The sequence below is a fragment of the Lactuca virosa genome, chromosome 1 (genome assembly GCF_052849685.1).
Source record: "Lactuca virosa cultivar CGN04683 chromosome 1, Lactuca_virosa_CGN04683_v6, whole genome shotgun sequence".
Taxonomy (NCBI): Eukaryota; Viridiplantae; Streptophyta; class Magnoliopsida; order Asterales; family Asteraceae; genus Lactuca; species Lactuca virosa.
This window is the reverse complement of record NC_136426.1, coordinates 167131113-167146559: the sequence shown is the minus strand read 5'-3', so window position 1 is coordinate 167146559 and position 15447 is coordinate 167131113. Positions and strand designations below refer to the sequence as shown.

The 15447-nt window shown below is 31.8% G+C and overlaps 1 long non-coding RNA gene across 1 annotated transcript; it reads right to left on the bottom strand.

The window, feature by feature from the left end:
* Positions 1-1569: 1569 nt before the first annotated feature.
* On the bottom strand, positions 1570-4443 carry LOC145107315 (uncharacterized). Its single transcript, XR_013707818.1, has 2 exons — positions 3523-4443; positions 1570-1777 (listed from the first exon to the last, which is right to left on the bottom strand). It is a non-coding gene; the product is annotated as an uncharacterized LOC145107315 (long non-coding RNA).
* Positions 4444-15447: the final 11004 nt, after the last annotated feature.

Sequence of the window (15447 nt, the reverse complement as noted above, 5' to 3'; positions counted from 1 at the left end):
AAAAACACACTTCATTTTCTTTGTTATTTGAAAAGTTAAGGTCTGTTTTTTATCGAAAAAAATTAATATTTATATCAAAATTCATATTTTTTGGCACTCTTTAAACATAGATTAATATTGATGTTTAAAATAAAAAAGGTCAAAATTTCACTTCAGATTCACATTGTGAATAATAGCAACTGAGATTTACACTGTGAATCTATGTTGATTTTACAAAACTAATTTACGAGTAATCAAAATGTTAAGATATTATAAAACTACATGGAAATATATTTCAATTCATATGTAAATTTCACTTAATTCGTGAATGATCAAAAAGTTGAAATAGTAAGTCAGATTCACATTGTGAATGTTAAAATTGAAATATTTACAGCTTAGATTCACAGTATGAATCTGAACTGATAGAGGACGAAAAACCGTGAACAACGATATATACTTATTTTTTTCTCGATAAAAAACATCGCTTAAAAAATTTTAAATGAAGAAGAGATGAGTTTTTTGATATAATCCTGTGTATGTGCGTCCAGTGTACAAGTGTACATCCATTCCCTTGGCCGTTGATCATTATGATTTCCGATGCTCAAGATTGGTTCCTTGTTACTAGTGGTTCTTTATTGAACTTTAGTATATATATATATATATATATATATATATATATATATATATATATATATATATATATATATATATATATATATAGGTTCAAATGTTTCTCACATCTATTTTGTGCTAGAATGTACCAAAAAGAATTTAGCAAAAATTAAATTATTATTTAATCAAATAAAGATAGATATTAAATGATTTCCATAATTATATGTATATTAAATGAAATCTATAATTATAATTCTTTTTTTATGAAAACTAATTAAATTCGTCATTAATGTCACCAATAATATTCTTTCAGAATGAATTCGTATCAAGTAGAATGAAATTGTATTCTAGCAGAATGAGAGTGTATTCTAGTGGAATACACTATCGTTCTTCATATTACATGCAACTCTATTATATTTTAAGTGAGTGTGTCCTGAAACAAAACACGTCCATACATAAAAACCTAAATACAAATTTATTCTGAAAGAATATTATTGCTGACATTAATGTCGAATTTAATTAGTTTCCATAAATAGAGAATTATAATTATGGATATCATTTAATATATACATATAATTATGGAAATCATTTAATATCTATCTTTACTTAATTAAATAATTATTTAATTTTACTAAATTCGTATTGGTGCATTTTAGCACACAGTAAATGTAAGAAACACATTAACCTAACCCTATATATATATATATATATATATATATATATATATATATATATATATATATATATATATATATATATATATATATATATATATATATATATATATATATATATATAGGGAGTGGGTCAAATGAGAACCACAAAAGATTAAGAACCCTAAGAACCCCCATTAGTTAGTAAATATTTACATGATATTCTTATTAAACATGTGAAAATCCTTTTTTTTTCTCTTTTTGATACAAAAAGGGCAAAATTGTAATTTTTGCAGTATAATATTTTCATTCTAATATGCTCTCATATTTTAACACGAAACTTATATAAATTACAAGTTTATACAGTCCATTTATAGTTTAGTTCACAAAATTCACAACGTAATACAAACCTCTTTACAATAATTCACAAACTAAAAGAAATCAAAAATTCAAACTCTACTACTACCACCACCACACGCTGCCACCAACCACCTGTACTAGCATTGCAACCTTCATTTTTTTCTAAATCAGATCTGTAAATAAAGTCATGCATTAATAACTTAAATACTACATTCACAGTCTAATAAAACCATTTATTTCACCCGTTTTAATTTTAATGCAAAACTATTATTAAAACTAATGTATTCTTACATACTTATACAACACAAAAAATAAATATATTCAAAAGAAAATTAACAAAAAAAATTATAAATAAATCATTCATATTTTAAATTGTGAATTTAATATATTAAGTCATGAATAAAATTTACATTATTTCAAAAGCAAACAAAAAAATTATAAAATAATCACAAGTTAATGTCAATTCATTCATAGCTTAATACATATCTGTAAATAAATCATGCATTAATAACATAAATACTACATTCACAGTCTAATAAAACCATTTATTTCACTCATTTTGAATTTAATACAAAACTATTATTAAAACTAATGTATTCTTACATACTTGTACAACACAAAAAATAAATATATTCAGAAGAAAATTAACAAAAAAATTTATATATATATTTTAAATTGTGAATTTAATATATTAAACTGTGAATAAAATTTACATTATTTCAAAAGCAAACAAAAAAATTATAAAATAATCACAACTTAATGTCAATTAATTCACAGCTTAATACAATCAATTCATAACTTAATACACAAAATTCACAGCTTAATATAGTCAATTTGTAGTCTAAGAAGAAAATTCACAGTTTAATGCAGTCAGTTCATAGTTTAAAACACAAAAATCACAATTTAGTACACCAAATTCAAAGTTTAATACACAAAAAGTATGCATCCACAACCATATTTTCAACTTAACACTCTTTATATAGTCAATTCAAAGTTTTTACACAAAATTCATAGCTTAATACAAGTAACTTCATAGTTTTATACACATATTAACAACTTAGTCTAGTCAATTTACAATTCAAACAGAAAATTCACAACCTAATGCAGTCAATTCGTAGTTTAAAAAGAAATTCAAAGCTTAATGCAATCAATTCACAGTTTAAAACAAAAAAATCACAACTTAGTACACTAAATTCACATTTTAATACACAAAAAGTAGTATTCACATCCATATTATCAACTTAAAACACTTATTACAATTAATACACAATTTAATATAGAAAATTCACAAACTAGTATAATGAATTCAAAGTTTAATTCAAAAAAAATATACATTCACAACTTAATAGCAGTTAAAACTAAGATTAACAAAATTATATGACAAATGTGAGATTAAAACATCAAATGCACATTTTAACAGAAAAAACAAACAAAAAAAAAACTATATCATAGAGATCTACAACAGATGCAAGTAGAAAACAAATACTTATGTATTCACAGCTTAAAATTAAAATTTCTTATTGAAGAAATTTTAATTGAAAATAAAGTACAAAAACAAGTGTTGATGTATTGGGAAGAGGTTTTCTCTTCTTTTGCTTTACACTTTAGTTCTTTTTCTTTACACTTTATAACCTTATCAAGGAAAAATTGAATTGATATTCTATATTTCATTTTTCTAGATTGAATTTTTTTGTACAGACTCTGCACAGACTAAGAAGCAAAGTGGCTTCAGAGATGTGAAAAAATGTCTCGGATGCTTTTTTTATTTGTTTTTCATTTTTTACATATCTTGTCCTATATTTTGCTAAAGTATGAATTCACAACCTTATTAAGAAAAGTAAACAAATAAATAAGAGATTTAAACATTAAATTCACAACTTAATAGAAGAGAAAACAATCAAAGAAAAAGTTAACATACCTGATGCATATATGGTGGTGTTTTACTGGAGATCAGAGAGAGAGATGGAGACGAGTTGTCGGTATTTCATTGGAGCGCAAGGCAGCAGCGACGGTGGCGGTTAGCGGCGCTCTATGATCTGGTCTGGCAATATCGTCAGAGCTCGTAAATCTGGAGGTGTAAATCAAAGATCTAAAGTAGAAAATTATTATTTGTCACCGGAGATCATAGATATGGACTATACCACTTCAGATCTAAGAGCCTCGTTGATGGAGTTTCATGTCTAGGGTTTCGCCTAAGGTTTTGGAACGGGAGGTAGTGGAAGGAACACTTTGCAGGTGCTTCATTTAAAAAAGTGATGTCGCCAGAGAAGGCAACGAAGGAGAGAAGTGGTGACGGTGGGCCGACGGTGGTTGGTTCAGTTCCCCGGAGGCATCAGTCGTCGTTTTTAGTGGTGGTGATTTCTAGATCTAGATCTGATTCGTGATGGCGGTTTCGAGATCACGATCTGATGTAGATCCGGTGAGATTCCTTGTAGATCTAATGAAATCTGATGTAAATCAAGTCAGATCTGATGCAGATCTGGTGGTTCATCGGAGATCGGAGATGACGGTAGCAGAAGTGAACGGAGGAGACGGTAGCCGTAGTGAACAGAGGAGGTGGTGCTGGTGGTGGAAAGTCGCTGGAGTAACGTTGTTTGCTGGTGGTAGGGGCGTCGGTGGTTGGAGTCACCGGAGGAAGGAAGAAGGAAGGAAGAAGGGAAATATGAAAAGTGTTTCTGAATTATGGTGAAATGAAACATCTGATCAAACAATGTCCCTTTTCCTTTTGGCAATTTATCAAAAATGAAAAAAAAATCAAAACAAATACGAAAATACATTAGTGATAACCTAAATATAAGTTGTTCTTAGGTTCCTAATATTTTTTTTATTCTCATTTGAACCTTTACCTATATATATATATATATATATATATATATATATATATATATATATATATATATATATATATATATATATATATATATATATATATATATATATATATATATATATGGGAGCGTTCAATCGAGAACATTTTTTATCGCGAGAACATTTGAGAACAAATTTGAACCACACAATTTTTGAAAATTAAGATCATCAAATATTATTAATATAAATCAAAAATAAGTAAAGGGTTAAAAAAACCCACTAACCAACACCACCCACCACCCAAACAATACCACCACCCACCACCACCACCCATCACCGCCACCCATTACCACGACCCCCACTCACCACCCATGAAAACCACCACCCACCACCACCCTCCACCGCCAACCACGACCACCACCCACCAAAACCACCACCCACCCACCACCGTCACCACCACCCCCACCACCCACCACAACCACCACCCATCACCATCACCCATCATTATGACCACCACTTGCCACTACTACCAACCACCACCCACTATCACCACCCGCCTCCACCACCCATCATTACCACCTATCACCCCCACCACCACCGGCTACCATCACCCGCGACTATCACCGCCACCCACCACTCACAAAAACCACCATCCATTACCATCACCACCACCCGCAACTACCACCCCACCACCCACCATAACTACCACCCACCCATAACCACCACCCATCACTACCACCCAACCACCACCCACCGTTATGACCATTACCCACTACCCATCACCACCATCCACCTCCAGTACCGCCTCCACCACCCACCACCCACCAAGACCACCACCGACCACCACCATTCACAATCACCCACCCCACCTATCACCCACCAAAACCACCATACACCATCACCACCACCCCCACCCCCACCACCAACCACCACCCACTCACCCACCACTATCCATCCCCACCACTCGCCACCACCACCACTCGCCACCACCACCACGACCACCCATCACCTACTAAAACCATCATTCGCTACCACCCACCAACCACCACCCACTACCAGCACCCATCACTACTATCCGTCACCATAACCCCCACCATCATTACCACCACAACCCACTAACCACCACTCACCCACCTATCACCATCACCCAACACCACCACCCGCCACCACCATCTCCACCACCAACCACAACCTACCCACATCATCACCACTTACCATCATTACTACCCACCGCCTACCACCACCACCATCCACAACTAACACCAAACATCACCACAACCACCACCACCAGCCATCACCCACCTATCAACACCACCACCACCACCAACCCATCTACCACCCATCATAACTACCACCCCACCCTCACACACCACCCTTCACCACAACCACCATCCACCGCCATTCAAAACCACCATAAACCAACTATCACCCACGACCCCCATCACTCACTACCCACCACCACAACCCATCACTTTTACCCATCACTCTCCCCCACCTCCACCACCACCACCCACCACAACTCATTTCCACCACCTACTACCTACAACCACCAATGCCATATATTATTAAATGCATATAATGGCATAAATCGTGTGTGATTATATGTATTTAATCACATAAATAACATGTAATTAAATACATATAATCACATGTGATTATATGTATCTAATCATATATGATTTATATAAACAGGATTTGTTTTCATGTTTTCCATTCAATAATTCTTCTCATGTATTTAATCATATATGATTATATGTATTTAATAACGTATGATTAATATGAACAAAGATTTGTTTTTGATTTTTTTGTTTCATTGGTTGTTCTCTTCTATATAATCACATATGATTATTTGTATCTAATCACATATGATTTACAAGGTTGTAGAAATCGCTCGATGGTAGCTCGGCGGTGGACTAGGATGAAGGGATTAATCGGCTAGGCGGAGATTAATCGGGGACCATTAATTATTAGAAAGTTAATAAATATAACATTAATCCTAAGAATATAATTTAGCAAGTTAACAAATAATAAATATGTAATGGGTTAAATGCAGAAAAACCCAATCTATTTGACATGTATGATCACAAAAACCCCTCAATTAATTTTACAATCGATAAAAACCACACATTTCAGTATTTCTTTTGATTTTATCCAAATTACCTATGATATCAGGTTTGTCGGTGATAATCATCCATGTGGTATTTTTCTTCTTTTAATGTTAATTAGATGAATACAAAGTTTTAAAACATTTCTTTAATCGAAATAGAGATAACATGTCGGCCATCCCTTCACATTCCCCTACCATTTTCCAAAAACCACCAAACCTCTCTTCTCGTACTTTCCAGCGATCCAGACCCACTTTGTTCTCCCTCTGTAGTTCTTTTCCAGCCTTAAACCTAGTGTCTTAAATTAAATCATACATCGAGCATACTTTTAATTTTGATGGTTCAAGTGGAGTAGGATGGGAGAAAAGGGGAAAACAATATGATAGGTTCAGAAGGGCGAGTGGTCGGTGGGATAGAAGGGGGTGACAGTGATGGGTTTCAGGGTTTGGAAGGGGGTGGATTTGAATTGATGTTGCAGATGATCCATCCTTATGGGGTCGTCGGTGTTGCAGGGTCCAATGTATCCCTATTAGATTCTTATGTGTTGACTTTCTTATCATCGAATGGCAGGCCAAGAAGTGGTTATGGAAACAAATAAATCACCATTGAAAATCGAAGCTCAAACATTCAACCACATGTTACGTGAACTAAGAAAAAGCGAAGAAGAAAAGAAGAAAAAAGGACCACCTGTTATGTGAACAAGGACAAAGAAAAGAAGAAAAGATGAGTTTTGTAAGGAATAGTTCCACATCCACATCGCTGCTAGGAAAAAATAATAGGCAGAGATATTCTATAAAATGAGCGACAACCCCCTTCTAAACTTAAAACAGTTGTGCTTTGGGTTGTTGGCTCCATTGGGCCGACGACTTCTTTAGAGTGGGCTGGAATGACTTGGTCCGAATTGGTGTCTGAGTTGGTCCGATTTAGTCCGATTTAGACCGAATTGAACCGACTTTGACCGATATTGACAAGGGCCAATAAATTAACCCTCTAACACCTATTCGTAGGCGGTTAGAGGCCGCCAAGCGCCTAGGCGCCGAATAATCGGCCGCGTAGACCGATTTTTACAACATTGATGATTTATATAGACAAGATTCTTTTTGTCCATATAAATCACATGTGATTAGATACATATAATCACATGTGCTTAAATATATTTAATAACATATGATTAAAGTTGACAAAGAACAAATACTGAATCGAGAACGCGATAATAAATCTTATCCATATAAATCATTTGTGACTCAGTAGTTGTTCTTGTGTATTTAAATACATATAATCACATAAATCATATGTTATTATATGTATTTAATCAAATAAATAATATGTGATTAAATACATATAATCACATGTGATTATATGTATCTAATCACATATTATTTATATAGACAAGATTCGTTTTCGATTTTTCGATTAAATAAATTTCTCATGTATTTAATCATGTATGATTATATGTATTTAATCACATATGATTAATAAGGACAAAGAACAACTTTTCAATCAAGAACCCAATAACAAATTTTTCACACATAAATCATATGTGATTTGAAATCGAAAACGCAAAACAAGTATTGTTCATATAAATCATATGAGATTAGATACATATAATATAATCATATGTGATTAAATAATGAAAAACAACTATTGAATCGAGAAAACAAAAATGAATATTGTCCTCATAAATCATATGTGATTAGATACATATAATCGCATGTGATTATATGTATTTAATCACATATGATTTATATGGACAATATTCATTTTCGCGTTTTTGACTCAGTATATGGTCTCGTGTATTTAATTACATGCGATTTTATGTATTTAATCACATATGATTTATGTAGAAAAAATTTTGTTTTCGCGTTATTGATTCAATAATCATTCTCGTGTATATAATCACATGTGATTAAATGTATCTAATCATATATGATTTATATGGAGAAGATTCGATTTTTTCCATATAAATCATATGTGTTTATATACATATAATCAAATGTGATTAAATGAATGAGCACAATATTTGGTTATATGTATCTAATCATATATGATTTATATTGGCAATATTGATTTTTCTCTAAATTCAATAATTGTTTCGTGTATATAATCACATTTGATTAGATGTATTTCATCATATGTGATTTATGTGGACAAAAACAACTATTGAATTTAGTATGTAATCATATATGATTATATGTATCCAATCATATATGATATATATGGACAATATTTTTTTTTTCACGTTTTCGATTCAATAATTTTTCTCATGTATTTAATCACATATATGTAATGTGGACAAATAACAAATATTGAATCGAGAACGTGAAAACTAATCTTGTGCACATGAATCATATGTAATTAAATTCATATAATCATATGTGATTAAATAACGAGAATAATTATTAAATCGAGAACGTGGAAATGAATTTTCTCCATATAAATCATATGTGATTATATGTATTTATCACATATGATTTATGTAGACAATATTTTTTTCCATGTTTTCGATTTAATAATTTGTCTCGTGTATTTAATCACGTGTGATTATATGTATTTAATCACATACGATTTATATGGACAAGATTTGTTTTTTGGGTGCTTGATTCAATAGTTGTCCTCATGTATATAATCACATTTGATTATATGTATTAATCATATGTGATTAAAATATGTTAGTCATATGTGAATATATATACATAATGATATTTTATTTATTTTTTAATAATTTTTCTTATTATATGTCATTAATCACATGTGATTAAACCATGTTATCCACATATGATTAAAAGATTCATATGTGAATAATTTATTCTTACATTCTTACATTCATAATTCTATAATTGTTATCATTTGAATCTATCTCATGCTTAATATTTATACATGCAAAATTTTATATAAAAATACAATTTTTCTTTTTGCACATCTAACCTATTTTTATTAAATATTATATTATTTAAAGCGATTATTTATATGTTTTCATATAATTACTAAAATTGATGAATCCATAGATTTAATATAATATAATTCGTTTTTATATGTCTTTAAATGACAATGTTGTAAATATTTACTTGATTGTGTTTTAAAATGAAAATGAGACGTTAAATGACTATAGTCCTTTAATAATAATCTTATTTTAAATTTATTATTACATAATCTACTGAATATTAAAATAATGCTTTTATAATAAAAAAATAATGTTATTTTTTTGGAGGATATGGTCATATAGATCAGGGGTGCAGATGTATAATGTGCCAAAATTTGAACAAACGTAATATAGCCGTCCGATAGGTTTGGGTAAAGTAATTGTTGCATTTACTCATGGAATTGATATGACCTACCTCGCCTCCATTTGACCAGATGTGTTATCATTTCAAGAACAAGTTATTGTCACCAGATCCCGAGTCAGTTTCTGCTCTTCGTCAACAATATAGCTAAAAAGGTTCCGGTGGTTGATTTCTCTTCCGGCGACATCTTCCTTTTCGGTGGCTCCTTCCTCCGGCGAAGCTTTCTTCTCCGGCGAAACTAAAGATTCAACTAATGTAGATTACACTCGTTTTGTACTAGAAAAAGTAACGAGAAAATAGCAAATGTCGCGACTGTGGTTGGAGTTGCAACAATTATCAGTAACTTTCGGTCCTTGCTATCATCTTCCCGCGACAAATCTGACGGCCTTCTGGCTATTCCCAGTGAAAAAGTGGATCAACGGTCGCAACGAGAAATCAAGGTACTGAGAATATACTAGGCATATGAACGCTCAGATATTACCCTTGCCGATGATACCGAAGCGGATTTCAGAACGTTGGAGCGGTAGTGGAGCGACCAACGACATCTCCGTGGCTTTTTGGCATACTTTCAGACACGATTCTAAAGGTGAAAAGCCATAAGGACTGTGGATCCAGATCCAGAAAGCAAATCATGTGGAATTCTACTTCAGATCTAGCGGAACCAGATCTTATGGCTGGTGAAACGAGATATGGTGACGGTCCAGGAAAAGGAGAGGCGGAGGTGGTGGTTTCAGATCGTCGGAGGTGGAGGGAGTGAAGAAGCGGCCGTCGGATGATTCCGACGACTTTACGGTGGTTCCGGCGAGCATGATGGTAGTCCAGGTTTACCTTCTAAATGAGAGAGAGAGAAAGAGAGAGAGAGAAAATATGAGTGTGTGAGTACGTTTATAAAAACATAAATAAAAATATTATTATTTTTAATAAAAGTGAGATAATATTTTTAACAAATTATTAGACTTATAAGGTTTAAATATTAGTGGTCCAGAATTGTTTTCAATTGTTCTCAAATTAAGAAATGTTCTCATTTGAATATATATATATATATATATATATATATATATAGGTTCAGGTTTATTTGAGATCATGCTAATTTTGTGAGACCGTAATATCAAATCTAAAAATAATTTTAAAATGCAAAATAAAAGGAAAAATCCAAAAATTCGTTTTATAATTATTATTTTTGGAACTTTAATTACCTAAAAAAAATTAAAAAGTTAAAAAAAAGGTTTACCGTTTTTTTTCTTAAAAAATACGTGAAATATTCTAATAGAATATTACACTGTAAATATTTTAATATGATTTTTAAAATGTTAGAATATTGTACTCGATTTGTCAGATATGTAGAATATTCTAATATTCTAGTAGAATATGTAAAAAAATATATTTTATTTATTTATTTATTTTTGGTATTTTTTTTTTGGAAAATATAAATTCCGAAAATAATATTTGAAAATTTTTTTTTCGAAAATTTTTAATTATTTTGCATTTTAAAAATGTTTTTTTTATCTACTAAATGAATGACTAGGATTGTGTCTCACGGTATCACAAAATTAGGCCATCTCACATATATATATATATATATATATATATATATATATATATATATATATATATATATATATATATATATATATATACACACCAAATTTATTGTAAACGGTTGTAAAGGAGTAAGTGTTCCATTAGGCATTTAGTGGAAAGTAAACTTGATTAAGAAATCCATTAAGGTTTTAACGTATCAACTCAACTTTATTCTTGGCTCCCTTATGGAACATAAAGCAAAAAATAAAAGTTAAAATTAGTGATGCATTATTGGAGCATAAAAAGGAAACACCAGAGTTAAATATTAATAACAAATAAAGAGTTTTGATTGACATTTATGTTAACCTTAGATTTTGTTTACTTCAAATAACTTTTAAAATATAAGAAAAGGTGAAGTACCACGCAGCCAAATTAATGGAATCGGTTTGCTTATTATAATATATATGATAATGGATCAGATTATTATTTAATATAAGAAATTTCAAAACAGAAAAAGAAATGATGTGACTACGACATAATTTGATAATTAAGATGCGTTTAGCACACTACAGTTAGCATATAAACTAGTTTTTTTTGTGCTTCTATTTTGTGTTGTGATTGATAATCCAAAAAACTAGCTTATAAGTTATCTAAGCTACTCAAACCATAATGTTTGAAGTAGCTTTTTATAAATATTCCAACTATACCCTTGAAAATAACAAACTCATACAAATGATACAGACATCTCAAAAAAATCAGTCCCTTAATTATCCAACTACTAGTTCTATAAAACTATTCCCTCCATGGTCCGTTGATTTTCCGCCACCAAAGTTCTGTTTCAACTCGTTTCTCACAGATCTATCGAGGTTAGTAATTATATTGATTGATTATTAAGTTTTTCTTTTTTGGCGTATATAGTACTCTGTTTCAAATAAAACGAAGTAATTGTTGTTTGTAATTGAAAGAACAAGTGAATTAAATCATGTATTTCATCGATTATTAAATTCATATAGCAGGTAACATTAGTAACTACAACTGATTGCAATGGTAGATTATATGGCTTGCTCATTCTTTTAGCCCGATGTCTTTATCTCTTCGTGTTAATTCTGCACATTTTTATTGAATTTGATGCATCTTCCTCTTAGTATTTTCGTGTATTCATTTTTCTCCTAGGAGCAGGTTTGTATATTTCCAATCTTTAATGTTTCAGTTATATATATATACACACACACACACACACTTTGGCTAAATGATATTTTTTTTAATAATAAGAGATAGGAAAGAAATGGCTTAAACACCTTGATATGAGCCCTCTGTAACGTTCCGATTTTCAACCAAAAATTTTTAATTTTATCTATTAAATTATTTATCTGAGTATAATTACATTATCCAGATACATGTTGCGAATGCGCATATGTACAGTCGAACTTTGCCCTTCTCACGAGTCAATGAAGTACCTGAAAAGCATTTATATTCAACTGGATAAGCACGAGGCTTAGTGAATTCCCCAAAATACCATATACCACAATACATATATCGGGCCCCGCCTAATAAGCATATAAATGAGCCCCGCTCAATGAGCATATAAACGGGCCCCACCCAATATATCGAACGGGCCCCGCCTGCCATACTTAATCATATTACACCTATAGAGACTACACTTTTAGGCTCCACTAATACATGCACATAGATGCTATATTTTCTATTCTACTAACTTTGAGTACATTAACATTGAGCCTTATAGACTACACTATCGACTCTATTCTACTAGATCTTATAACCTAATACACATGAATATTTATTGTAGTACATAGTATAGTGAGATAACTCACATGGACAGTTATTCAGAAGATTGACATTTATCTAGGCGATTACACTGACGATCCAACTGGCAGGTAACACGCCTAACTAGTATTAACCTATAATACTATAACTTATTACTCTTTAGGATGATATGGTAATAAAAGTTCGATCTTTCGCTAATCCCAATGAATACCGAGAGTTATATAAAATAAGGATCATCCAGGCAGGACAGTTGGGAGGCAAGACCATTTCGGGATATAACCTTTCTGAAATCCAACAACCAAGCCAACGCGACCATTCTAGACACCTCTCCCGTAAATAGATCAATCAGTATTATAACCGGAATTACTAATAAATCTTATTTATAGGTTCATAATAACGACTGTGACTATAAATATAAGTTACACTTGAATTAAGATAAGTGTAGCTTAACTTACAGAGATTTTAGCGAAAACCGGGAAATAACACGGGCATAATTCCGACCCGAGAGCTTCTACTAGTTGAGCCAAGATACCCAGAGCTTTGCTAAACTAAAATACTCTGAAACCCCGAAGAAAGATCCTATTTTCGTGCCTAAGAACTAGAGCAAAATTTTAGAAACGTTATGGAAAGGAATGAGGCTACAAATTGGTATTTATAGGAGAAATTCGGGGCAGGCGCACCGCGACCTGGGTAGGTGGGGGTTCCTCTGCCCAGAACGTGACACGTGGCGTTGTCCTAGTGGTGTTGCATGGTAAAGGAAGTTACGTAAGGATGAAACTTCAAAAATTCATATCTACCTCATATGAGCTCCGTTTTTGACATTCTTTATATCCACATGTAGGTATTTTCAAGTACTACAACCTTCGTTTTGACTTCGTCGACTAATTCTCACTCCATTTTGAATTTTAAAGTCTACAAAGATTACATTAAAAATATCCGGGTAAAATTCATAACTTCTTCATAGTTCTCGATTGTCTTTATATCGACAAACTCCTAATCACGAGATCTTCAATTCTCTTTTAGATTGTTTTTTCTAACAATCAACCGATTTGAATTTCGATTTTTCTGTGTCCACAATGAAGCGTTGAAACTTTGAATAATCATAACTTTCTCATACGAAGTTAGATTTGGACGTTCTCTATATGCACGCTCTTAGTTTTATGACTACTACGAATTTCGTTTAGATTGCGTAGGCTAATAAGAGACCTATCTAAAATTCATTTTTTACGATATGCAGAGCCGTGTCGATTTAATCGCGAAACTTCGAAGAAGCATAACTTCTTCATACGAAGTCGGATTTAAGCGTTCTATATATCTACGAAAATCGTATCAATGTATTCTACATGTTTATGATGATTAATTTTTCCAAAAAGTAATATATTTATATTCCGAATTTTATAAACAACGGTTTATATTGAATCTTATTGAAGGTGTAAATGGGGTGTTACACCTACATATCATGTTAGTTTATGAGGACATAAGAATAAAGGATTTAACATTTATTGAATCCAAATGATCCGTTTAAGAGCAAGTTTGCCCAAGACTTTTAGAACCTAAAATAATGTCAATAACAAGATGACATGGACTTGCTTTTATCACAATAATTTAAAAAATAGTTCCTCACTTATGAAATTCAGGAAGACTAGTACAAGTCATTTACAAGAAACATGACTCTTAAGAAAGATACTGAAGACAAGATAACATGGAACAATGCTAATATTGTAAAACTTTGTGAAGTTTGTATCAACTCCATTAGAAGGAATGGTCGTGGTCAACTCATGAGATGGTTAGACATAGAATAATTGTTTACCGAAATGATTGGTAAGCGATGTTACTTCAAAAGCTTAAAGAACAAGTATAATAGCATGAAGAAGGATTGATGTATTTGGAAATTAAAAAAAAAAGGAGAAACCGATTTAGGTTGGAATGCAACGACTAGAAAGTTAGATTGTCTGGACGAATGGTGGGAAAGAAAGTTGAAGCTATTCCTTAATTTTATGTATTATCGAGTTTTCTTGGGATATTATAGTGACTTATTTATTCATTTTATAAGAGAAAACAGAGGCGAAGAAGTACAAACACAAGGGAGTTTTTCCACTAGTTGAACAAAAGTGGGATCAGTTGTTTGGTGATGTTATGGAAACTGGTTTGAGTTGTCTAGCTCCATCATTAGATCCAGAATCTGTTGATAAATTAACTAATGACATGGATGAGATTGAAGATGTAGATGGTTGGTCTGAACATGCTTATCATGAATATTCTCAATATTCTAGACTAGAGAGTTTAGATAATCAAGAAGGTACTTTTTGGCAAAATTTTACTGAAGAGGTGTATGGTAATCCT